This window comes from Phoca vitulina, unplaced genomic scaffold, assembly GCF_004348235.1.
Source record: "Phoca vitulina isolate PV1807 unplaced genomic scaffold, GSC_HSeal_1.0 scaffold4, whole genome shotgun sequence".
Classification (NCBI taxonomy): Eukaryota; Metazoa; Chordata; class Mammalia; order Carnivora; family Phocidae; genus Phoca; species Phoca vitulina.
Window position 1 is genome coordinate 6,270,877 of NW_022589707.1, and position 25,171 is coordinate 6,296,047.

At 42.0% G+C, this 25,171-nt stretch overlaps 1 protein-coding gene across 5 annotated transcripts in view; it reads right to left on the bottom strand.

The window, feature by feature from the left end:
• AGK (acylglycerol kinase) overlaps positions 1-25,171 on the bottom strand; it is a 111,384-nt gene that overhangs the window by 81,487 nt on the left and 4,726 nt on the right. For 2 of the 5 annotated variants that reach the window (XM_032401441.1, XM_032401439.1), the window contains exon 1: positions 348-643. The exons of 2 other annotated variants lie outside the window; for them this stretch is intronic. The gene's annotated coding sequence lies outside the window, so the exon portion shown is untranslated. Of the gene's footprint in view, positions 1-347; positions 644-25,171 lie in introns of those variants that run through there. One more of the 5 variants, XM_032401444.1, reaches the window with a different exon arrangement.

Genomic DNA, 25,171 nt, shown 5'->3' on the forward strand with positions numbered 1-25,171 from the left:
GAGGCCGTTTGGCAGGTGGGGGGCGGGGTGGGCGAGACTGAGGAGCTGACTGGGCTGTCAGCTGGGGAGGTGGGCTGACAGGCCGTGGTCGGAAGGAGTTTGCACGTCATACCGACTGGGATGGGAAGGCACTGAGGGGATTCAGGCCGGGGAATGATGGGATCCGGTTCTGTGGCCGCGGGGTAGTGAGTAAATTCTAGAGAGCAAGAGAGCTGCAGGGAAGCCAGGGCCCATGCTGACCACCGGGCAGCAGTTCTAATTCCGTCCTCCTCCCCCCAGGACCTCTCCCCTCCCCCACCCCACATTAGTCTGGGGACTAAACCAGTCAATCCAGGTTTCTTTCTTACCGTCTTCCTTCCGTCATTCCATCCACCAGCTTTGCTGAGTGTGGAGTATGTGCTCGGCACTGGGGATTGCTCGTGTACCGCACCTCTCATGGTTCCTGCCTCCATACACTTGCATTCTAAATTCCCCGTTTGCTACATATAGACATGAGTCCTTCCTGTCTTCCGCTACATGTACGTTTTAGGAAACGAGAACATCCAGAAAGGTTATGGTGCAGCAAAGCATACTCTGCCAGCTTCTAATCCTCACTGGGCCGCACTAGATCATGTGAACTTGCTGGCCCTCTCTCCCGAGGCTGTCTGTAATTACAATTAGGGGAGTGAGAAGATCATCATAAAACACATCTTCTAGCTATAAAATGTTGTAACGTTGAAGGTATGGGAGACAGTTATTTTCACTTCTCTTTTCCCAACTATTTAGAACATTCGCGTTTGAAAATGAGTTGCTGAACTGCCTCCCTGTAAGGCTAGAAAAATCTGGGACTACAGGCAGATGGTCCAATGGGCAGACTAAGCTTTAGGGCTTCAGCAAAACAGCGGTTTCCAAAAATGAGAAAAGTTCTGCTTGGATGAACGTACCATGATTTTCCAATCAGAAAATCTAGGAAGAAGTTTTTTTCTTAAAACTTAGGAGAGGAAAACTTGATTTTGAGCTGGAGCCATGGACTGTTGGAAAGATCAGGCATCACAAGGCAGATGCCCAGAAAGCCTGTGAAGAAGGGCGGCAGGTCTCTACCGCCTGGGAGAAAACCACACCCCTGGAGAGAGGCAGCCCCTCCATGGAGGGCAAACACAGACATGCATAGCATCACAGGCCTCACTTAGGACCATCCCTAACTGAAAAGTGCTCCTGGGGGCATTGGGGAATATTTGTTAGTTTACATTCTTTCTTTAATATGAAGTCTTCGATTCACTGTGGCCAGTACGGTGGTGAAAGGGGATGGTGATGTCAGCCTGTTGTGTTCCCAGCAGAGAAATCTGGAAACAACTTCCAGGTTTCTGCATGGATTATGAAACTAGAAAAGATGAGACATCTCCATGGAATAAAAACCTCAGAATTACATATGCAAAAGAGGAGTGGAGCGGGGAGGGGAGCATGGCAGGTCTCTGAAAGAGACCTTGTGTTCTCTCCTTAAATTGCATGCTTGTATAGATAGAAACAGGGGGGCCTATGACTCACACATGTCACCTACAAATGGGAAATATCTGCATCAAAATAGGACTAAGTCATAAATTAGTCATAAATTCATCTTCCAGGAGTTAACTGTACCCATTACAGGACACGTATTTACTGACATTTTAATGCATTGTCGTAGTATCCCATTTAGTTTTGAAGTTATATAACTCATGCTATTAATATTTTCCCTGTAGTAAGGCTACCGTTGGCCCTTTGGTTAAGCTAACGATTGTCCCCTCGAATTGTTTCCAGAGGGACACTGTCCCCTCACTCCCATCCTATGAGGGATTATAGTGAAAGCCACATCTTAAGCATGTAGCTTGTAAATGTGTAAGGACAGGACACAAATGATGCTCAAACATGGAAACTTCTCAAACGCTCTTTTCAGGCATTAGTACCAGCATCGAGTGTTGTACATGGAGAGGTACCACCTGTTGTCCCAGCTGCTGGGAGCAGTCCCCTCCAGGGACAGCCTCCCATGCAGTGAGTCATCTTCACCAATGTCACACCCTTCTGGAGGTGGCCCACATCCAGGGACTGATCTAGGAGGGAGTTCAAAAGCTCGGTCATTTGGCCCAAAGTAAAACATCTCTGAGAGCCCCAGAGATCCTCATGGGGTCAGCCGAGCCTGTCGGATACAACCTAGCTCTGCTTTTCCCTCTGCCCAGGCTTGTATCCTCTCCCTCACCAAAAGTGTTGGTGCTGAACACCAAACACTGTAGTAGAGAGAATAATAACCCCCTAAAGATGTCCTTAACCCCTGGAATCTATTACTTTGCAGGGGTGATTAAGTTAAGGCTCTTGAGATGGGAAGATTAACCTGGATTATCCAGGTGGGTCCAGTGTAATCACAAAGGTCCTTTTAAGAAGGAGACCAGAAATCAGAGAGGCGGGCAGTAAATGTGAAAATGGTAAATAATTTATAGGTTATGGGTAATATTTGGGAAATCTGGGTGAAGAGTATACTGCCAGGAGGGGGGTTACATCAGTTTATGATACGCATAGTAATCCCTCCTCCAGTGCCAGGGATTGGATTAAAAATGGAACATGTAGCTCTGTTTAGATAAAGGGTCTTAAGGACAAGCCTGCTGAGAGATCTCAGGAAAGGTTTCATTCTCCTGAAAAGGGGGGAATTCAAGAAAGGCGATGAGCCTTACAAACATTATGGTCGTTATGCTTGGTGAAATAAGCCAGTCACAAAAGACCACATACTATGTGATTCTGTTTCCACGAAACATCCGGAATTAGCAAATACGTAGAGATGGAGAGTGGAGTAGAGGTTGCCCAGGGCTGGGGTCGGGGGTGGTTATGGAGAAATGGAAAATGATTGCTAATGGATATGAGATTGCCTTTTGGGATGAAATGTGCTACAGTTGGTTGGGGTGACAGCTGCAGGACTCGAGGAACACGATAAGGGGACAATTGCATGGTATGGGAACTATATCGCAATACAGCTGCAATGAGAATGAAAGCGATGGTCTCACTTTCTCCCTCAGGTAAGACCGTACGTGTACATAATACCCAAAATTGCTGAGGTGGAGAAGCTGAAGGGATTCCATCTTAGAAAGTCTCCATCTAGGGCGTCTGGGTGGCTCAGTCGTTAAGCATCTGCCTTCGGCTCAGGTCATGATCCTAGAGTCCTGGGATCTAGCCCCTCATCAGGCTCCCTGCTCATCGGGGAGCCTGCTTCTCCCTCTCCCACTCCTCCTACTTGTGTTCCCTCTCTATCAAATAAATAAATAAAAATCTAAAAAAGAAAAGAAAGACTCCATCTCTGCTGTTTTTCTGCTAAGCCCCATTTACTCATGTTCTATATTTGCTTCTGAATAGTCAAAGAAGCTGTGTTTCCACTTCAAGGAGGAAACAAGAAAGTTAACCATTTCTAGTTCTGCCCTAGGCCTCCAAACACCCGATAACACCAAAGAAGAGCGAGATCCTGACCACGTTCCAGGACATTAGCTTCAGACAAACCTCTGCCGATGCTGGCATCAATACCCCTACCTTTGGTAATTTATAACACCTATTATTCACCTGTCACCTGCCTTTGATCAGACCCTACCCTGGATTCTTAAAGGAACATGTACCCTAGACCCCTTTGCAATATAAACCCCTAATCCCAAGCGATGACGAGACTCATTCTCCTTTGCTTTCTGAGTCTCCCCGTCACTCCGTCTGCTATTCTTTACCAGTCACTCACACTATTCAATAAACTCAGTTTTCACTTTTTCCAGCTTGCATTTGATTTCTATCCTGCATGAAGCCAAGGACCATCTTGGCTGGTCCTACAGGACCTTCCTCTGGGTGCTCAGAGCCAGCCTGCCTGCATCACTGCCACAACCCGTGTTCAGCCATGAAGGGAACCAGTTTGGGCCGATGCCAACTCACAGAGGATGGGAGGGAAAAGACAGAAAGAACCTGGGTCCTCGATGACATCCTTGAGCCACATGGTTGTACTGTGCCTGGAGCTTGCTCAAACTCTGGACATCCTATTACAGGAAATAACACATTCCCTTATTGTGTAAGCGAGTTAAGAGTCAGGGTTTTCTGTTTCTTGAAGCCAAGAGCACTGAACTGATAAACTGCAAGCCACAGGCTATTGGTGGGTAGAAGACATAGTAAAGACAGTATTTTTAAAAGATGTTAAGTTTTTATGAGGAATACAGGTGAAAGTAAATGGCAGATACTACTGATAACAATGGTATGTCTAAGCTTTTATTGATCCTAAAATCATTCTCCAGCCATTCCCCTGGACCTGTGCCGTGCTTGTTGTCGATAGATTTACTAACAAGAAAAGAGTTAAAGGTTCAGAAAAACTGATATAATGCTCATCCCTATGAATAGCCTTATACGTAGCATCTCAGATGAAATCTGCCTGTGGGAATAGGTGCTCCCCAGTCAGAACTTCTATCAGAGAAAATTATGTATGAATTCTTTTAACATTCATTTTTGGTTTGTTTACTTATTTTATGCATACAGACTCCTCTTCAGACTACTTTGTTTCCCCTAAGAAAAAGTACAAAATGGTGTTCTTGTGGTATTTATACTTAAAATCTCTTCCTTGTTGTGACCTTTACTATCCACTGCATTTACTACAACCAGATTGGAGACATGTAAATGAGGCCTTTTAAGAAACCAGCAGGTTCCTAGGAGAGAGAATATCTTCCACAATGTAACACAAGATTTTATAAGACCCTCTGTAATGCCCATTCTCGCCCGTGATCTATATGGGCCCTGCCTTTTTCTGAATGTGACTTCTCTTATTAACGTGTCTCCTTGTCATCCTTTGCCACCTACCCCTCCTCATGACATCTGGCCCTGGCTGGCACTTTCTAGCTGCCTGTTTAATTTAATATAGCAGTGAAAAGCAACAAAGGTGTGGTCCCCACTAATTGCATCAAACAAGGTCTCCAATTTTGTTCTGCAAAACCCAGTCTCCCAAAGTAACTCAATGCTAAGTATTCTGGAACAAGAAGGGGGTAATTCTATCTATAATGAATCTTGAGTCAATTTTTTTAAGACTTTACGTCTTAGAGCAGTTTTAAGTTTAAATTGGGAGGAAAGCAGAGAGATTTTCCATCTATGCTTTTGCCCCTACACTTGCCCAGCCTCCTACAATATCAACAGTTCTCACCAGAGTAGTACATTTGTTACACTTGCTGAACTTACACTGACACATCATAATCACCCGAAGTCACAGTTTACCCTACAGTTCAGTCTTGGTGCTGTACATCTTATGAGTTTAAAGAAAGTATAATGACATATTTCCATCATTTTAATATTGTACAGAGTAATTCCACCGCCCTAAAAATCCTCTGTGTTCTGCCCCTTTATCTCTCCCCACTCCCACCCTGGCAACCACTGATTGTTTTGTATTCATAGTTTTACCTTTTCCAGAATGTCATCTAATTGGAGTCATACATTATGTAGGCTTTTCAAATAGGCTTCTTTCACCTTGTAATATGCATTTAAAGTTCCTCCATGTCTTTTCATGGCTTGATAGCTCCTTTCTTTTTAGCACCAAATAATAATCCATTGTCTGGATGTACCACAGTTTATTTATCTGTTCACTTACTAAAGGACATCTTGTTTGCTTCCAAGTTTTGTGCAATTATGAGTAAATCTGCTATAAACATATGTGTGCAGGTTTTTGTGTGGACATAAGTCTTCAACTTCTTTGAGTCAATACCAAGAAGCATGATTGCTGGCTCATACGGTAAGAATAGGTTTAGTTTTGTAAGAAACCACCAAACTGTCTTCCAGAGTGGACGTACCAGTTTGCATTCCTACCAGCAATATATGAGAGTTCCCGTTGCTCCACATTTGGTGGTGTCCAGTGTTCCAGAATTGGGCCATTTTAATAAATGTGTAGTGGTATCTCGTTGTTTTAATTTGCGTTTCCCTGATGACATGTGATGTGGAGCATCTTTCATATGCTTGTTTGCTGTCTGTGTATTTTTTGGTGAGGTTTCTGTAAAGGTGTTTAGCCTATTTTTAAAATCAGATTGTTTTCTTCTTGTTGAGTTTTAAGAGCTCATTGATTATTTTGAATAGTCATCCATTACCAGATGTGCCTTTTGCAAATGTCTTCTCCCAGGTTTTGGCTTGCCTTCTAATTCTCTTAATACTGCCTCTTGCACAAAATAATTTTTTCATTTTAATAAAGACCAGCTTATCAACTTTTCTTTCAGGGATCATGTTTAGTGTTGTATCTGAAGAGGCATCACCATACCCACGATCATCTAGGTGTTCTCCTGTGTTACCATTAGGAGTTTTATAGTTTTGTATTTTATGTTTAGGTCTACGATCCATTTTGTTTTTTGGGTTTTTTTGTTTTGTTTTGTTTTTTTACGATTTTATATATTTATTTGATACAGAGAGAGAGCCAGAGAGACAAGTGGGGGAAACAGCAGAGGGAGAGGGAGAAGCAGACTCCCCACTGAGCAAGGAGCCTAACGCGGGGCTCGATCCCAGGACCCTGAGATCATGACCTGAGCCAAAGGCAGACGCCCAACTGACTGAGCCACCCAGGTGTCCCCTACGATCCATTTTGAAGCAACCTCTGTGAAGAGTATAAGGTCTGTGTCAAGATTTTTTTTTTTTTTTGCGCGTGGATGTCCAGTTGTTCCAGCCCCATTTGTTGAAGAGACAACTGTTCTTCACTGTACTGTCTTTGCTCCTTTTCAAAGATCAGTTCATTATATTTATGTGGCTCTATTTCTGGGCTATTTTGTTCCATTGATCTATTTTTTCCCCAATACCACAGTGTCTTGATTACTGTAGCTTTATAGTAAGTCTTGAGGTGGGGTAGCATCTGTCCTCCAACTCTGTTCTTTTCCCTCAATATTTTGTTAGCTATTTTGGGGTCTCTGCCTCTCTGTTTAAACTTTAGAATCAGTTTGTCAATATCCATAAACTAACTTGCTGGGATTTTGATTGGGATTGTAATGAATCTATGGATAAAATTGGGAGGAACCAACATCTTGACAATATTGAGTCTTTCTATCCATGAACATGGAACATTTCTCCATTTATTTAATTCTTCTTTTATTTCACTCATCAGAGAGGCAAAATATAAAATAGAGTTAACAGGCATGCAAGAGAGCATGAGAAGATCCCATAACCATCTAGTGGTATCTCCAGAAGGAGAGAATAGAGAATAGGAAGAAGCAGTATTCAAAAATACTGGCAGATATAGCAGACAGAAACTGTACAACACTAAAGGCAATAGCCTAAAAGAACCCAAAGGAAGAGGAAGGCAAAGGAAATTAAATGAAAATGTATAAACATGGGTGAAGGTTGCATCCTTGTTCTGCCACTAGTCTCTAACCTGTAGCAGTGATTATAATCTGCCCCTCCGCTACCCATTCCACACTTCCTCACCTTAAGCCAGGCTTCTGCTGGTTAAAATTTGAGGAGGGAAATCAAATCTTCATTCCTGGGGGACTGAGTTCAAGGTCCTGCCTGGATAGAGATGCAGTATTCCCTCATTAACATTTGCCCTTAGATCTGGCAATATAAAGAAGTGTTCAGGGATCCCCTGGATTTCATGCATATAACTACCTGCTCTCATTGTATAGCGACAACTTTGCTTGCCCTTGAAAATTGGGCAAAAGTCTCTCACCAGGAAAGACAGATCTTTTGCTTAAGGCCCCTGATGACACTTTTCCATCTCCACTTTATGCAGGCTTGGCTACAAGCTGAGTCACTGGGACTCAGCCAGCTCAACAAAGAATTCAAGATCTGGCATTGGGTGTAGACTCTGCTAGCTGAGCTCCAAATCCTAGTTATTTCCCTAGTAAAGATGCTCCCTTTGTCACATAGTAGACCAGATGTTCCTGTCCCTCTCCCAATTTCCCTAGAAATATGGAAAGTAGGAGGGACAGGATTTCACTACTGGAGGACTTCCCATGGTATGCCCAGCTGTGCCTAATCTAAGCACATCAATACACAATAATAAGAGTTTGTGGGATCATATAACACACACTCTTTTCCTTCTCCTTCTCTTCCCTTCTTCTTTTGCTGCTGCTGTAAGTTTTTCTCCATAGACCTTCCTTTACACCTTCAATAGTATTTGCATGAGGCAGTGTGTGTTTGCCCATGTGTGCACATGCTCATCCATGCCCCTTGCATATTGCTATCTTAACCTGGGTTCTACAAAAGCAGAGGCTGAGGCTGAGAGCTAATGCATTGTTACTTTTTAAGACATGACTCCCAGGGAGGAGGAAGATGAGGAGGAACAGGGAAGCGTTCTGGCCACTTTAAGTGGACCTATTGCTTCATCCAGTGGGACTGTCTTCCAAAAATCCACATCAACTCAGTCTCAGAACCATCCTGTGAAGGAGAAGTAGGGGAAGGATCTATCCCCTGGCTCTTGCCTTCCACGGTCAGGCTGTTAACTTCCCGCAGGGTATGGGAATGTGTAGGCATGGGTGCTGAGCAGGCTCTCACAATAATATCAACAAGGAAACCAGGGATACCTCTATCCCTCAAGAGCCTGAGGCCCACACTCAAGATGGGTGCAGTCTGACTGTGCCTCTCCAAAGTCAGTCAGAGCACATGCAAAGCTGGTTGCCACAGTGGAACAAGAGAGAGGTGGGGTCATTAAACATGAACTGATGGGTAAGATGTGTCAGATACACTGGCTTAAAGCATAACCCTGATTGTTGCCTGTTTACCCAGTGACCTCATGAGATATAATACCCAGTTGGTAGTCTAAGCTTCAAATCCAGTAAAAATATTATCCTCTTGGTACCAGCATTTCTATTTTGGATATTAAGTTTTTTATACAATAGGGACACAGAAGTAAACATTTTAGAAGGAGGTCACTGGGTATTTGTGAGATGTGCTACTCCAAATTCTACTACTTGATTCCCTGACTCATGTGTTCTGGCTAAAGGAAGAATAGCATCATATATTGTGCTGGTTCAAAGAATATTCTCAATCTTGCAGGTAGCACTCCTTATTGAAAGTGCTTACTTAACAAGCTAGAGGCACAAGTGAATTTCAATAGACCATTCCACGATTCTCTAAGACCAGCTGCTTCTGGGTGTTGGGTACAGGATAAGACCAGTGATTCTTATGGGCTATAACCCATTACCTAACTTGGATTCTTCGGTTAGAAGCAATGTTGTGCAAGACACCACAACCATTTTTAAGGCCTCTGATATGTCCCCAGACAGTGGTTCTGGCAAGGCATGACAGGCAAGGGAAAATAAAAGCAAATCTGTGGATCCTTCACAGGATCTTGCTCTGAGCTCCATTCAACATCCTAATCGGCCCCTAGGCCCTGGGGGCACTAGATCTGCTAGGTCTTAATGGCTGAAGGACCCAGTTGATGGTACCAGAGCAGGAAAGGAGGTTTCTCATGCTCTGAACCCACTCAAACCTGAGAGCTTTTCATTCACCCGTGAAGTGGGCCATTGCAGCACACACAAATCTCATATTTGTTGCCTCAAAAATATGTGCCTTCTTGTGGTGGAGGCCCCAGCACCCTTCCTTCACTGTGATAGCATTAATGGAGTGTACCAGCCAATACCATGTCTTTGGATTAGAGTAGCAGGGAAAGTCTCTTATCCTCAGTGGTGGCATAGCATCGTTCTAGGTGACCATAGATCACAATATTTTTTAAATCCTTTTTAATTAATGTGTGATATTGCAACATTTGGATACATCACTGTTTAACATCCCTTCATTGTTAAAAGATAGGGCTTTAAAAAAGGTTTTAACTAAAAAACAAATGAAGATCTTTGAAGTCATTTATGATGGCATTCCTAGGGTTAATTTTTACAACTGGAATCAGAGGAAATATATTGGAGGTTCCAGATGCATATTCCCAGACTGTTTTATTAAAAACTTATAACCGGGATGCCTGGATGGCTCAGTCATTTAAGTGTCCGACTCTTGATTGCGACTTAGGTCATGATCTCAGGGTTGTGAGATCAAGCCCTGCATCAGCTCCATGCTCAGCCGGAGTCTGCTTGAAATTCTCTCTCTCCCTCTTCCTCTCCCCGGTCCCCACTTGTACTCTCTCTCTCTCTCTCTAAAATAAATAAATAAATAAAATCTTTAAAATAAAATAAAAACATAACCAATTTATATTCCCATTATCTGTTTGGGATAGCACCTTCACCATGATTAATGTTTTCCCCCAATTTCTACTTATTTAATTGTTGGGAAAATGGCATTTCATATTTTTTCAAACATTTCTTTGATTATGAGTAAAAAATGCTTTTTAAGCCATCAGGCCATTTTTATTTTCTCTTCCATAAAATATTTGCTATGTGTTTTACTTATATTTTTATATTTTCCCAACATGTCTTCTATGCTTATTTTTATTTTTAAAATTCTCTAACTTTATTTAATGATCAAAATATCACCTTTTAGAAAGATATTATAGTAACTGGATTCTACTGAAATTTTAATGCTTTTCTCATCAATTTGATACATGCTCTTTATAGATTTTGGATGGTAATCCTTTGATTTGTTTGTTGCAAACATTTTCCTGGTTTATTTGCCTTTGTGCTTGGTTTATGATATCTTTGACGTGAAAAACAAAACAAAAACTTTGAACTTTATGTGGATGAATCTTAGTCCTAGAGAGCCCTCTAATGATTAGAAATTCACATACATATTCATTTTCTATGGTTTCATTTTCTTATAAAATAAAAAAATTCACCCATAACTATGTTTCTGTATCAAGATGTACCAAAATCTTTCCAACTTCAAGGTCTCCACTGCAGCCCCTCATCACCTTGTTCCCACTTATTCTCCTCCCCCAAGCCTAATGGTTACTTCATCCAACAGACCTCCCCTGCATCATCTGTCTAAATCAGGTTCCTCCTGCTACACTCACCCATAGCTCCTGTGTCCTTTATGGAATTCATAATAATCTGCAATTATATATTTAGTTATGTGGTTATTTAATGCCTGACCCTTCTTCCCACCACACTGTTCTAAATTCTGTAAGGCAGTGACAATATTCTTCTTTTGGCAGAAAATACATATTAAGGATTGAACGAACCATGAACTTCCTCCATTCTCTGCCCTCCCGCATACTAAATTACAGGCATATTTACTCAAACAATACCACACACCACCCTCCTCCACCATAAGCTCCGGGAGAGAATGTTCCCTCTTCCCATCCAAGGCTCTTGCATCCACCTATGCTTTGCACAGCACCCCTTCTTCCTCTTTGAGAAACGTGCCTCATCAGTAATCTTCTCTCTGCAGTATTTTCTCCCTCCATCTCCACTGTCCTTCCCTCTTAGCATATACACCTACTCAAAACCCATCCACTTCAACATAGAAATATACCAAAACCTACCCCTTCTGATCTTCCAATTCCCTGCTACATATAATTTACCAATGACAAAATGCACCCATTTTAATTGTACAGATTGGTGAGTTTTGATGACTGTACATATTCCTGTAATGGCCATGATGGAGATATAGAACGTTTCCATCACCGCCCCAGTGTCTTCTCACCCTTCCTAGCCAACTTTCTCATGCCCCTAATCTGCCCCAGCAGCAAGCAGCCATGACTCTGCTTTCTGCCAATGTAAATGACATCTCTCTCTTTTAGAGTTTCATATAAATGGAAGTACCCAGTAGTCACCTTCTGTCCCTGGTTTCTTTCTCTCAACATAGTGTCTTTAAGATTCATCCATGTTGTTGGGTGTATGAACAGTTTATTCCCTTCCTGCTGGTGGTAGCCTACTCTCGGGGTCTATTGCAATTTGTTTATCCACTCACCCATTGACAGATGTTTGGGTCATTTTAAAGTTTGGGCTATTTTGAATAAAGCTGCATTTAACATTTGTATACAAGTCTTTGTGTAGACTATTGTTTATGTTTTCATTTCTCAAGGGTAAATGCATAGAAATGGAATAGTTGAGTTGTATGATAAGTATATATTTAATTTTTTAAGAAATTACCAAACTATTTTCCAAAGTGGTTGTACCATCTCACATTCCCACCAGCAGTGTATGAGAGGTCAAGTGGCCCCATATCCTCACCAACATTTGGTATGTCAGTTTTTAAACTGTAGATATCCTACTGGATCGAATTGTCTATTACATATCTTTTCTGGTGAAGCATCTATTTAAATATTTTGCTCATTTTGAAAAAATAGGTGAAAACATGAGGTGAATTTTAAGAGTTCTTTACATATTTTAGCGACAACTTCATTTTCAGGTATGTTTTGCAAATATTTTCTCCCAGTCTATGTTTTGCCTTTTCATTTTCATAACAGTGTCTTTTGAAGAGCAAAAGATTTAGATTTTGGTCAAGTACAATTTATTGATTTTTTTTCTTTTATGGTTCATTTTTATGTGGCCTATTTAAGAAATTTATTAAGATCTTTAACCCAAGATCATTAAGATTTTATACGTTTCCTTTTAGAAGTTCTATAGTTTCCACTTTTATATTTAAGTCTTTGATCTATTTTAGGTTAATTTTTGTGAGTGGTATGTTGTAAGGGGTGAGGTTTCTTTTTTCCATATGATTATCCAGTTGTTCCAGCATTATTTTCCAAGATCCTATCTTTCCTCCCACTGAAATACATTTGCAAATCATTTGACCACGGATACATAGATCTATTTATGGACTCTTTATTTTGTTCTGTTGGTCTATGTGTCTATCCTTATGCAATACTATCTTGATTAATAAGGCTTTGTAGGAAGTCTTGAAATTAAGTAGTGTAAATCTTACAATTTTGTATTTCTTTTTCAAAATACTTTGGCTATTCTAGGTTCTTTGAATTTCTATATGGAGTTTAAAGTCATCTTGTCAATTTCTATATAAAAAAAGGCTACTGTGATTTTGATGGCAAGGAAACAACCTTTTTACAATATTGAATATTTCAATCCATGAACATGGTATTTCTCTCTATTTATTTAGGTCTTTAATTTATCTCAGTAATGTTTCTTAAGCTTTAAGTATACACGTCATGCACATATTTTGTTCAATATATCCTATGTTTTTCATGTTTTTAGTATTACTGTAAATGGTACTATTTAAATTTCAATATCTAATGGTGTGTTTCTAGAATGTAGAAATGCAATTTAGATCCTGTAACTTTACTAAACTCCTTTATTAATTATGGTATTTTTTCTTGGTAGATGCCTAAGGATTTTCTATGTATACAATCATGTCAGCTGTGAATAATGGCAGTGTTACTTCCTTTTTATCTGAATGCATTTTCTTTTTTCTTTTTTCTTTTACTACTTAATTAATAAGGTAATATGAAATAGGATTGATAAGCATGGGCATTCTTGTCTAATATTTGATCTAAGGAGAAAAGCATTCAGAATTTCACCATTAAGAATGATCATAGGGTCGCCTGGCTGGCTCAGTTAGTAGAGCATGTGACTCTTGATCTTGGGGCCATTAGGTCTGAGCCCCATGTTGTGGATAAACCTTACTTAAAAAAAAAGAAAAAGAAAAAGAAAAAGAATGATCATACCTAAAGTTGATCATAGATGCCCTTCATCAGTTTAAAAGCATTCCCTGCATTTCCTAGTTTTATGAGAGTTTTTGTCATGAATAGTTGTTGCATTTTTTTCAAATGCTTTTTCTGCATCTATTTATCTGTGTCTCCTGTCCTAGATTTGGGACTGGGATGAGAGTCCCAGTCTGGGCAGCACTGAATCCACTGGCAGACGCTGAATGACATGGGAAAATAGAATAGGCAGGTTTGGGGTTAGAGAGACAGACAATCTTTGATACCTTTTTCCTCAGATCTCTCCAAAGCTAATTGAAATTTTCCAGTTAGAGATTTATTTATTCCAATTGCAAATACTCCTGAAGCACTAAGGACTGATAATATAATCAATGTGAATTTGATCAGATTTCCCCCCCTAACATTAAACTGATAAAACGCTGAGGAAATGAGAGTGGGTGTCAGAGGTCACTTTGAAGCCCAGTGCGTGTGGAGGTGGGCAGGTTAAGAGAGACCAACAGAGGTACAAGACAAGGTGGGAGATGTCACAGATGCCACAGAAAGGAGCAGAAATGATACCACAGCATAGATAATTTTACATCTTCATGGAGAACCATGGAGATCATCACCATGCCACTGAACTCCTGCTTTCCTACATTCTTCCTTGAACAAAGAAGGTCACAAACAAGAAGTTTAAAATAAAATTATGCCTTAAGCTATTTTTGGCAAACAAACCCAGAACCTACCTTGAAAGACTGAATCCTCCTTCGGTTGGCAACTACCTCTCAAGTCCATATCTCCCCAATCAGACTCTCCAGCCTGCACTGCTCACGGTGTGTTTATAGAGCACTATTTCAGAAGGAAGTCAATAGTTACACACACGTGGGCGCCTGGGTGGCTCAGTTGGTTAAGCGACTGCCTTTGGCTCAGGTCATGATCCTGGAGTCCCTGGATCAAGTCCCGCATCGGGCTCCCTGCTCAGTGGGGAGTCTGCTTCTCCCTCTGACCCTCCCCCCTCTCATGTGCTCGCTCGCTCTCATTCTCTCTCTCTCAAATAAATAAATAAAATCTTTAAAAAAAAAAATAGTTACACACACGTACCAAACAACAACAACAAAACAATGATGCCATGAGCTTGGGAATCACGAGGCTAACCATGTGTCTATATTAGAATTCAATAGAACCTCTGACATACAAATGAGCATGCAAATATCCCAAGGGTGATATAAGAGATAGTGTTTTATGTGTTGTTTAAGCTGGGAATAAAACTTCACTTCTTGGTTTCAATTCTGGTAGAGTCAAGTGGTTTGGTAGAAATACTACTAGCCTTCAAGACAGGAAACTCAGGTTCAATGTCCAGCCCCTCTGTCTAGTTGTTATGCCAATGTGGGTGCTTATTTAAAATGTCTGAATCTCTGTCTCATTGTCAGTATAAAGATAATGTTCTAACTTACCTATAGGGCTAGTCATGAAGATAAAATGGGTTATTGAATGTGCTATCCCTGACTCAGTATCTAATGCCAAATACATGTGTGTTCTTTCAATTCCAAACCACATGCTCTTAAAGAAAATGCAGATTTAAAAATCCATTGTGAATTGCATTAATTAGATTTTAAATGTTACATGTAGCAATGAACCTAAAATTTTATAACCGATAAAAGGGGTATGGATTGACATTATATATAAGATATTTAATGTATATAACAGATGTAAAAATGCCATCTACATTATAAGAAATGTCAGGAATTCTAGCTCCTGCGTGAGGGACAGAGTAACCCAAGCCTTTAGGAGAACAGTTTGTGAGTATAAAACAGAATAAAGACTGACCCGTTTGTAGGAGAATATCAGAGCAATTGTAGCAAAACAGGAAAATATCAAAAGAAAGAGGGCACTTTGAAGCAGCATAGGAAAAGAAAAAGGACACTCCACCCAATCATGGTCCTTGCCTCATTTACTGGACATTTGACCTTGGACATTCAACGAAGCCTTTCTGCTTTAATTGTGAAATGGCAATGACACATCTCCTGTCTGGAGTCGGGGGCTGGATCCGATTCTCTTTTCCACCTCTCAGTTCTGCATTTCCTTTGCACAGCTTTAACCTTTGATCTTGGCCTCATTGTCCAAAAACTGCTCCGTCTCCAAAACTGCAGAATGATAAGCATGGATACAAAATCCTGCTACTAATTGTGTATGTAATTGCTGAGATTAAGTTCTGTGACTTAAAATTCTCTGACATTAAATCTAAAGCTCTCGATTTATTCCTTATTTCCACATAGTCTCTTATCTTGAACCTTAAGAGGAAGGCTTTAATCCTACCAGCTTTAAAGGAGGGCATGAAGCCCTGTTGGGTGCTTTGGTCGGGCAGTGAGCCCCAAGGGAGCACCACTGGGTGGCGCTGAAGATCCGGCTGTAGAAGGAGACCAGGGATAAACCCGCACAAGTGTTAATTTCCTCTGGGTCTATTGGCTGGTACCAGGCTCCTATTTCCTTTTTTGTCAGGGATCTTGGGGATATCTTGGCTTGAATCTAATGCAAACAGTCCCTCTGCAGTGCTCAGCAGTTGGTAAAGGGGGTCTTGGGCTTGGCAATAGTATCTCCAGGGGTTTATCGCAAAATCATTAATGACCAGATCGTTCTGCCTCCTCCCAGAACCTTCCCTCAGTTCCCAGATCTGGGGCCTCTCCTGTTTCTTCAGCCACTCATTCATTCAAGCATTTATTGCATGCTCTTACATATCAGGCATACAGCCAGGAGTGAGGTAGTTTGAGAGATCCTGGACATGAGCATTTTTTTTTTTCTTAGTCTGCCATCAGCACCAAACCCAGGTGCCGCACATCAGGGGACTGCTCGGGTCCTGCACTGAGGGGACCAGGGTGCTGGCAGCTGAGCTGTGTTTCCAGGAGGGAGCAGAGGCAGAAATATTGTGGTTCTTGTACTTACAACTGGCCCATGACACCTCCTCCTTCAGCACACACTACCTGCCTGAAGGCCATGTAACTTCTCTGCCCGCCCACCCCCATATCAAGCTGACCTTAGCACCTTCTTTTTCTCTTTAATGGAGCTACTGATATTAATTTTAGTTTAACTCTATTACAATGTAGTCTTTGGTTGTTTTAAATAAAAAGCCTAGGGAAGTGAACATACTCTGTATGAGATGAATGATAGAAATACCTTTGATAGATATACATTTGTCCAAACCCATAGGATATACACCAAAAGTGAACCCTAGTGTAAACTATAGAAGACAGGTGATTATAATGTATCAATATAGGTTTATCAATTGTAACAAACGAGCCGTTCCGGTGAGTGGCCTTGATAACAGGGGAGGCTCTGCATGTGTAGGGGCAGGGAGTATATTGGAAATCTCTGTACCTTCCTCTCAATTTTGTTGCAAGCCTAATAAAACTGCTCTAAAAAATAAAAGTCTTTTTTAAAAAAAAAAAAAGTCTATCGGGAATTCATTCATAATGGAAGAGTAAGTATTCAGCAATAAAAAGAAAAGAGCTATCAAGCTATCGATGAAAAAACATGGAAGAACTTTATATGCATATTACTAAGGGAAACCGGCCAATCTGCAAAGGCTACATACTCTATGATTCCAACCCTATGACATCTGGAAAAGACAAAGCTATGGAGACGGTAAAAACATCAGTGGTCATCAGGGGCTGGAGGAGAGGGAGGAAGAGATGCAGAGGGGAGTTTTAGGGCAGTAGAACTATTCTGTCTGATAATCTAACAGTGGATACATGTCATAGCACAATTGTCAAAATCCATACAACGTACAACCCAAGAATAAACCCTAATGTAAACGATAGACTTTAGTTACTAGTAATACATCAGTATTGACATATCAATTGTAACTAATTGATTCAAAACATTAGCAGTGGGGGAAACTGCAGAGGGAGTCAGGGTATACGGGAACTCTTTGTACTTTCTGAGCAAATTTGCTGTCAGCCTAAAACTGCTCCCAAAAAACCAGTCTGTTAATTTTTTTAAGTCTGTTTGGAAAGACCTCATATTTACATAGTGCTTTGCAGTTTTCAGATCAATCCACTTGTTTCTCACAAGAGCACTGTAAGATGTAAAGGACTGGTATTGTCCCAAGTTTATAGATATGGGCATGAAGGGCAAGGGAATCAAGTGACTTCTCAGGTTCATGCAGCTAATTAAACAGCAGGGCAAGGACTTGAACCCATATCTTCTTGTTCCAGATCCAGACTGCTTTTCTCTATGTCCTAAGTACTTGCAGGCAAGGAATTGATATCAGTCCTCTGCACTCTCCAGTGATCATTCTTCTTTCTCCCAATGTTTTGGAGTTCAATTCGATAGAGATATACACTAAATTACAAGATTTCAGTCTACGGCTATTTGACACGATGTAATACAAGGATTTCATATGTAAACCAGCATCTTTAACTTTTTTCCTACCAATTCTTTCCTCCAGTGTCAAAATTTGAAATCTTGGCTTCCTCTCCACTTTAAGGATAATCCATTAGAACAAGAATGAAAGCAGAGATGCGCTAGAAGAAGCTGGGGGCATTTTTATAGAATATAACACTGAGGATATGGGATTGCTCTCCTTAAAGAGCCACAGCAGCTTGGGATGGGAGGTGAGCCTTCTGGGAGGCATCATGGTCCCAGAGCAAATCAGCATCCACGGGCGGACCGCGCAGAGCAAGTTTGTCAACAGCGACACCTTGTGGTACTGAGAGTTAATAGCAGTAAAAGTCAGATGACACCCTCATTTGCTCTCTGGGGTATGGAGACCATACTAACTCCTCTGGAGACCGTGCAAACCTCCAGAATTCCTTGACGTGGTGGAGGAGGGGAGTGAAAATTCCCAAGAGAGGCATCTGCTTTCAGCTAAGTAATCACTTAGACACTTGAGCAATACATTAGAAAAACAAAAGAGGGGACAGAGAGTGGGGACAGAGAGAGAAGGTCGTCATCTACAAACAAAGGAGAGAGGCCTCAGAAGAAACCAAAGCTGCCAGCACCTTAATTTCTAACTCCCAGCCGCCAGAACTGTGGGAAGATCATTTCTGTTGTGGAAGCCCCCCAGTCTGTGATATTTTTTATGACAGCCGTAACAATCTCACACAGGCATATCGTGGGCACTCAGCAAAGTGAAGGCAGAAATGAATCATGCAATTAAAAATTCACAACCGTGTAAGTACTAGGAAGGGCACATAAAGGTTGCTGAGAACAAACAGTAACATGACCTGACCTAGTCTGGGACAACTTGGAGGGCTGGTCTGAAGAAGTGATATTTAGGTTGAGGCTGGAGGGACTGGTGGCCATTGGCCAGGCGGAAGGGGTTAGAGGCCGGGAGAAAGCTTTCCACACTCAGAAGGAACCGCATGTGCAAAGGCCCTGAGGCAGTAAGGAGCACAGTGTGGTTTTGGATTTGAAAGGCGGTGCACAGAGAAGAAGAGGGAGAGTAGTTCTAGAAGAGGCTGGTGAGGCAGGCCAGAGCCTGACCAGGTAGGGCCTTTCAGGCCATGTCGAGGAGTTTGAAGTAAGGGCAATCCATTTTAAGTGCAGGAATGACAGGAACATCTTTGTGTGGCAACAAGACTCCCCCGGCTGCTGTGCGGAGGCTGTAAGGGGGGGTGGGGTGGGGCAAGGATGGATGTGGAGAGACCAGGAGTCCACAGGAGGCAAAGTAGGACACTGCGGCTTGAACTAGGGTGATGAAAGCAGAGGTGAGCGGGCAATTCCAAAAGACATTTAGAAAGAGGCACAAAAAAGAAAAAACCAGATCCTTATCCTCAAAAATCTTACTCTTACTGAGCACGGAAAACCATGGGGAAGGTAGGAGTGGTAGTAGGTAAGGACAGGAATAAATAGGAAGAGGAAGAAGTAGAACCTGGTCTAATAAAACCCTGAAAGTGGGTTTTAAAAGGGAATTCTGAGAGATCATCTAAGACTTGGGGGAAGATGAAACTCAGGACTGTCCTGCTAACACCGCTGGTCTGATTATCTTACAAAAATCCCCTCTGTAACATGGGAGCCGCCACACATATTGGTTCACCTCTGGAAATAATCATATTTTACATTAATAGTTTTGGCTTTCAGTTCATCCTCATGCACTTTCAGATCTGTGTTTTTTTTTTTTCTATTTGACAGATTGCACTCTTGGTTGCCTTTTAATTATTGAATTGCTGTTCTTTATCTGCAGCCTCCGACTAGTAACCTTATTATAACAATTGCCCAAGACTCAGAACTGAACAGTGCACAATAAAAATCCACAATAATGAAAATGCTTAAATTAAATAAAAATCTCCTAACAAGTAGCAGAGCACACTGGAATGGATTGTATGAGTCACTGACTGTATGCATGATTAATTTTGGAAGCTACATCAGCTAAAGAAAAGCATATTTTGATCTTAACATTCAATACCCAGGCCTAATACACTCATCACAGAGCCTGTGAGTGAAATAGCCTCATGCAGAGATTATTAACCTATAAATAACATCCTAATAGTCTGTTGGTATTTATGACTACTGTTTTTAAAAATATTTGCTAGGGACTTTTGTACTTGTTGCCTATTTCTTTGCACTGTCCGATACCCCTACGTGTTCTTAACTCTGTGCGTGCATGCATGCATGTGTGTGTGTGTGTGTGTGTGTGTGTATGGTGTTGCAAGCTCACTAAAACTGCCATTCTGTGATAAACAGGTAGAAGCTGCTTCTCTTTCTTGTTTCTTTCTTTTTTTTAAAGATTTTATTTGTTTGAAAGAGAGAGTGTGAGCACCAGTAGGGGGACAGAGCCCGAGTAGGGGGACAGAGGCAGAAGGACAAGCAGACTCCCTGCAGAGCGTGGAGCCTGAGGCAGGGCTCGAGGATCCTGAGATCATGACCTGAGCCAAAACCAAGAGTCCAATGCTTAATGATGCTTATTTTTATAGAAGAGTACGAAAAGAAAAAAGTCTCATAGAACATTAAAGAAAATCTCAATTTTGTGACTTGAGGATGCAGAATGGTTTTATGAATAGAACTGGAGGGTTATGTTCTAAACTCTATTTCTCCTTTACCACAACAGCAAAAAGGAATCACGTGGCTAGAAAGTTGATGAGGCACTTTACAAAAGAGGAGATCAAATGGCCAATGATCACACTAAAAGTTACTTGACCTCCTTAGTAATCACCTTGAAATAAAATTGCACCTTGAAATAAAAATGAGATACCATGACAGAATGGCTATAGTTAAAAAAAAAAACTGATGATACCAGGCCATGATGAAGACTTGGAGCAAGGGGAACACTCCCACATACCTGGTGGGGGTAAAACTGGTATAACCACATTAGAGAACTGTTTGATGAAATATCTAGAAACGATGAACATAGGCATACCCAACGTTTCTACTGATAGGAAGATCATTATATTAATTTTCTGTTGCTGCCATGACAAATTACCATGAACTCAGTGGCTTAAAACAACAAATGTATCATCTTATGAACCTCAAACAAAATTTTGCTATCATAGAAAATCTCTTGAGTGATTAAATACATCAAAAATTACCTATTACACCTATATCGGCCACTGGCTATGACGAAGGCCACCAAAAACGGGTCTCAAAGGGGAACTTCAGAAAATGATATTCTGAAAGACATTTTCCAGTGGATCATATCTGACATCTCTCTGAAGAATCAGGTGCAAATTTCTAGATATGTGGCGTCTTTGCTAAGTGTCTATTTCCATTCCCTGGGGGAAGGAGTGGTCTTTGTTGCTATTCCTAACTATTACTGGGAATTCTTATGTTGTATTATTTTTAAAGAGCAAAACCTTTAAATACTTCTTAAAATTTTTGTCATCTTATAGTTCTGTAGTTCAAAATGGCTCCTTTGGGTTAAAATCAAGGTGTTAGCAAGGCTGTGTTTCTTCTAGGGAAGAATCCTCAATCATTTCAGCTTCTGGAGGCTGCCCATAGTCCTTGGATGATGGTCCCAAATCCAGCAACAGTGGGTGAATTCTCACAGTGCATCACTCCAACCTTCTCTTCTGCCCCTTTTTCCACATTTAAACTCTTGTGATTACAATGGGCCCAGGCAGATCTTCTAGGTTAATCTTCCTATCTTAAGTTTAGTTGATGAGCAAATTTACTTCCATTTGCTACCTTAATTCGCCTTTGTCATGAAATGTAACGTATTCATAGCTTCTGGGGATTAGGATGTAGACATCTTTGGGGGACTATTATTCTGCCTACCACAATGGCCAACAGCAATGCATGCACATGTGCATCCAAAGACATGTATAAGGATGTCTAGAGAAGTCTTTATTGGCCAAAAGCTGGAAATAACCCAAACATACATTAATGGTAGAATAGATTGTTATATATTTTATACTGTGGTATGTTTATAAAACAGAATCCTTTACAGCAATGAAATAAATAAGTCCCAACTTCATGCTACAGTGAAAATGGACCTTACATAATGTTAAGCAAGGAGCCAGCACAAAATAAAACCTATGGCAGGATTCCATTTATGTAAAGTTTAAAAACAAGCAAACATGCCAATGATACCTCAATAAAGCTGAAAAAAAACCCAACTACAATAGGCAAACATGGCGCTAGAAGTCAAGGAAGTGGCTAGATTTAGGTAAGAAGAGGAAAGGCAATGACTAAGAGAAGGGCTGGGCCTTCTAGATGCTTCTGGACACTTCTGGATGCTTCTCAGTCATGTTCTAATTCTTGACCTGGGTGGTTGCATGAGTGTGTTCACTTTATGAAAATTTATTGAGTTGTACAGGCAAGATTTGTATGCTTTTCCTCTCTGTGTATGCTTCCATAGAAAGGTTTAAGAAAATGACATGCTGGGCGCCTGGGTGGCTCAGTTGGTTGGTTAAGCAACTGCCTTCGGCTCAGGTCATGATCCTGGAGTCCCGGGATCGAGTCCCACATCGGGCTCCCTGCTCAGCTGGGGGTCTGCTTCTCCCTCTGACCCTCTTCCCTCTCTTGCTATCTGTCTCTCATTCTCTCTCTCTCAAATAAATAAATAAAATCTTAAAAAAAATGATATTATCCTATTAAAAAAGAATGACATGCTTGTGGTTCCCTTCCTTATTAAATATTTTTTACCGGGCGCCTGGGTGGCTCAGATGGTTAAATATTTTTTACCTATTGCTGTCACCTGTCGTGGGGCAGCCCAGTGGAGAGGCCCATATGGTGGAGTTTAGAAGCATGTGATCTACAGCACCCAGGAACAGCCACACCAGTGAGTTTCCAAGTGGCCCTCTGACTTTCCAGGGAAGACCACAGCCTGCGGGAGACGTTGGGCCAGAGGCACCAGCTAAACCACTCCCGGATTCCTGACCTGCAGGAATTGTGAAAAAGTAGATGTTTGCTCTTTTCAATCCCTAAATTTTCAGGATAATTGTTTACTCAGCAACAGATCATCAATACAGGAACCATGCAGAACTGCTCCCCATTGGCAGAGATGTGTGGGAGGGGCTGGACTGGCCAGTTCACGTACACTTGTGAAAGCAAGGGCCACGCTGATTGGAAAGTCAGCTCCTTGAAGGCAGTTCTTCCCCGTCATGGGCTGCTAGGGACACGTTTAGTGGGCAATCCACATTTGTTGGTCAAAGAGCAACAATCCCTGAGTTACAAAAGACGACAAAACAGTCAGGGTGTGTCCTAACAACCACATCTAGACATCTTGTCATGAATGTTGATAGCAGAGATAAAGCTTCTGTTGGCCAAGATTCCTACACCATCCAGACATGCATGCCAGGGCATGGATTCCTTTCCTGTGAGACTTCAAATGACCTCTTCTTTTCCTACAATTATGGCAACCAATGTTTCCCTATTCAACCCCTATCATGGTTACTGAAGCCTTCCTCGGAGCGGTTGTCTTGAGGAATGCCTCCCAAGCGAGGGACACAGGTGGTGAGTTCTGGGAAGTCACACCTCCCCTCACCTGCTCCAAGCCCGGCCCACTCAGTAAGTAACTGAGATCCACCACTGGCTGCCATGTCTTCGCGGCCGCATCCCCTACAACCCACCACCACGGAGGGGCGTGCAACCTCCTCCAGGTCAGCTTGTTCAAAGATTTTGTGGCTTTGTGTCATTGGACCCAGCCACATGCTGTCACAAGGATGTCTCCAGCTACAGAGTACGTAGCAGAGCTCCCCGACTGGCTGGATAGCTTTTAGACGGCTGTCCCGCCTCACGCTCCTCCGTAGCATCACACACAATGGCAGGTGCGTCACACACACCCTTGAACTCAGGTGAGGAGCCACAGCGAAGCATGTGTATGCTTCTTTCTATAGTTCACTCAGATGTGCTTTTTTATTTCCCGTAACTGATATGCTCTACGGTATCAGCCCCTCATCCCAATGCGAAACCACGAAGAGAAACAAAATTAAAACTTAATCAGTGTGTATTTCACCAATTACTTTGCTATAAATGGTCTTTTTAAATATATCACCCACCTACTTTGTGGTGTAAAGCTCAGTTGTTCAGATGTCCTCCACACCCCGTACCCTTAAAGGATGGTGTGTGGGAAGGTAGACAGTATTTAGGGCCTTATGGTAGCAGAGGTGGGGGGGTACCTAGAACCTTCATTGAATCATTTCAGTCAAAAATATTGATCAAGCACCTACTATGTACCCGGCAGTGCTCCCAGTGCTGGATATACAACAACGAACAAAAGGAAGTCCTTGCCCACTGGCCTCTTTCAGCCCCAACCCCAAGCTTCTCTCTGCCCCCCACCCAGCACTCTCCACATCCTCTCTTGGCCAGATGAGAACTCCAGATGCTCTGCTCTCCCTGAGCTGGCCCCTTCATCCAGCCACCTCCTCGGCCGATGCCTAGCAACTGCTCTTTTGTCATCCTGCACAGGTGGGTCTTCAGCTGGGAACTGGCAGCCTCCTCTAAGATGGGCCAGAAGCCCAGGGTGACAGAAGCCCTTCACTTTGATATTCTCAGTTTCCCCCATAAATACCTGTTTCTCTACGTTTCTCTCCCCTGACCTCCACCTACACACACACACACACACACACACATCAGGGTCCTGACCCTAGGAACGGGCGACAAGAACCTATATGATCTCAGGTCCTAGCTTGGTCTCCCCTTGCCCTTCATACCCTCCTTTCTAGCACCCACTGGGATAGGTCTTCTCTCTGATGCGGACCTCCTTTTTCTAAAACCCACTCATCTACCAACTGAGCATGGCCCTCCACATGTCAGAGGAGGAGTCTGGGAATCTAGAAATCCCTGTTCTCTTTCCGCAACACCCAGCTTTCCAGTCCCGGCTCTTGATTAAGAGAGATTTGATACCCAAAGGTTTGTTACCCCTTAGTTGTACCCACCTTCTCCCTCCCTGGGGCAGTAAACTCCCTCAGACTTGGGGTAAGGGGTGGGGCTGAAAGAAGACTTAAAGGAGAAATGAAAATAAGTCATATTTAACTTTTTCAAAATAAATATGATTCTGTTCTCAACTCAACCACCTACAACTCAGATAATGATTTTTGAACATTTTTAACATGCAAGTCCTCCCCACCACATCTGAACTTGGAGTCCCTTTCAGAGGGAGGCCCTGAGAGTTTAGCTGGCCGGCCAGCAGGGGGGAAGCCACACGGGGAGTTGCTACTGAGCCCAGTGAAGATTTAGCACATTGATTTTTCCCCCTTTATTTTCTTGAGGCACTGTGGTTTGTGATTGAGTGGGGAGGTTGGGGAGGACAGCCAAGGCTTTTAAAGGTGCCAATAC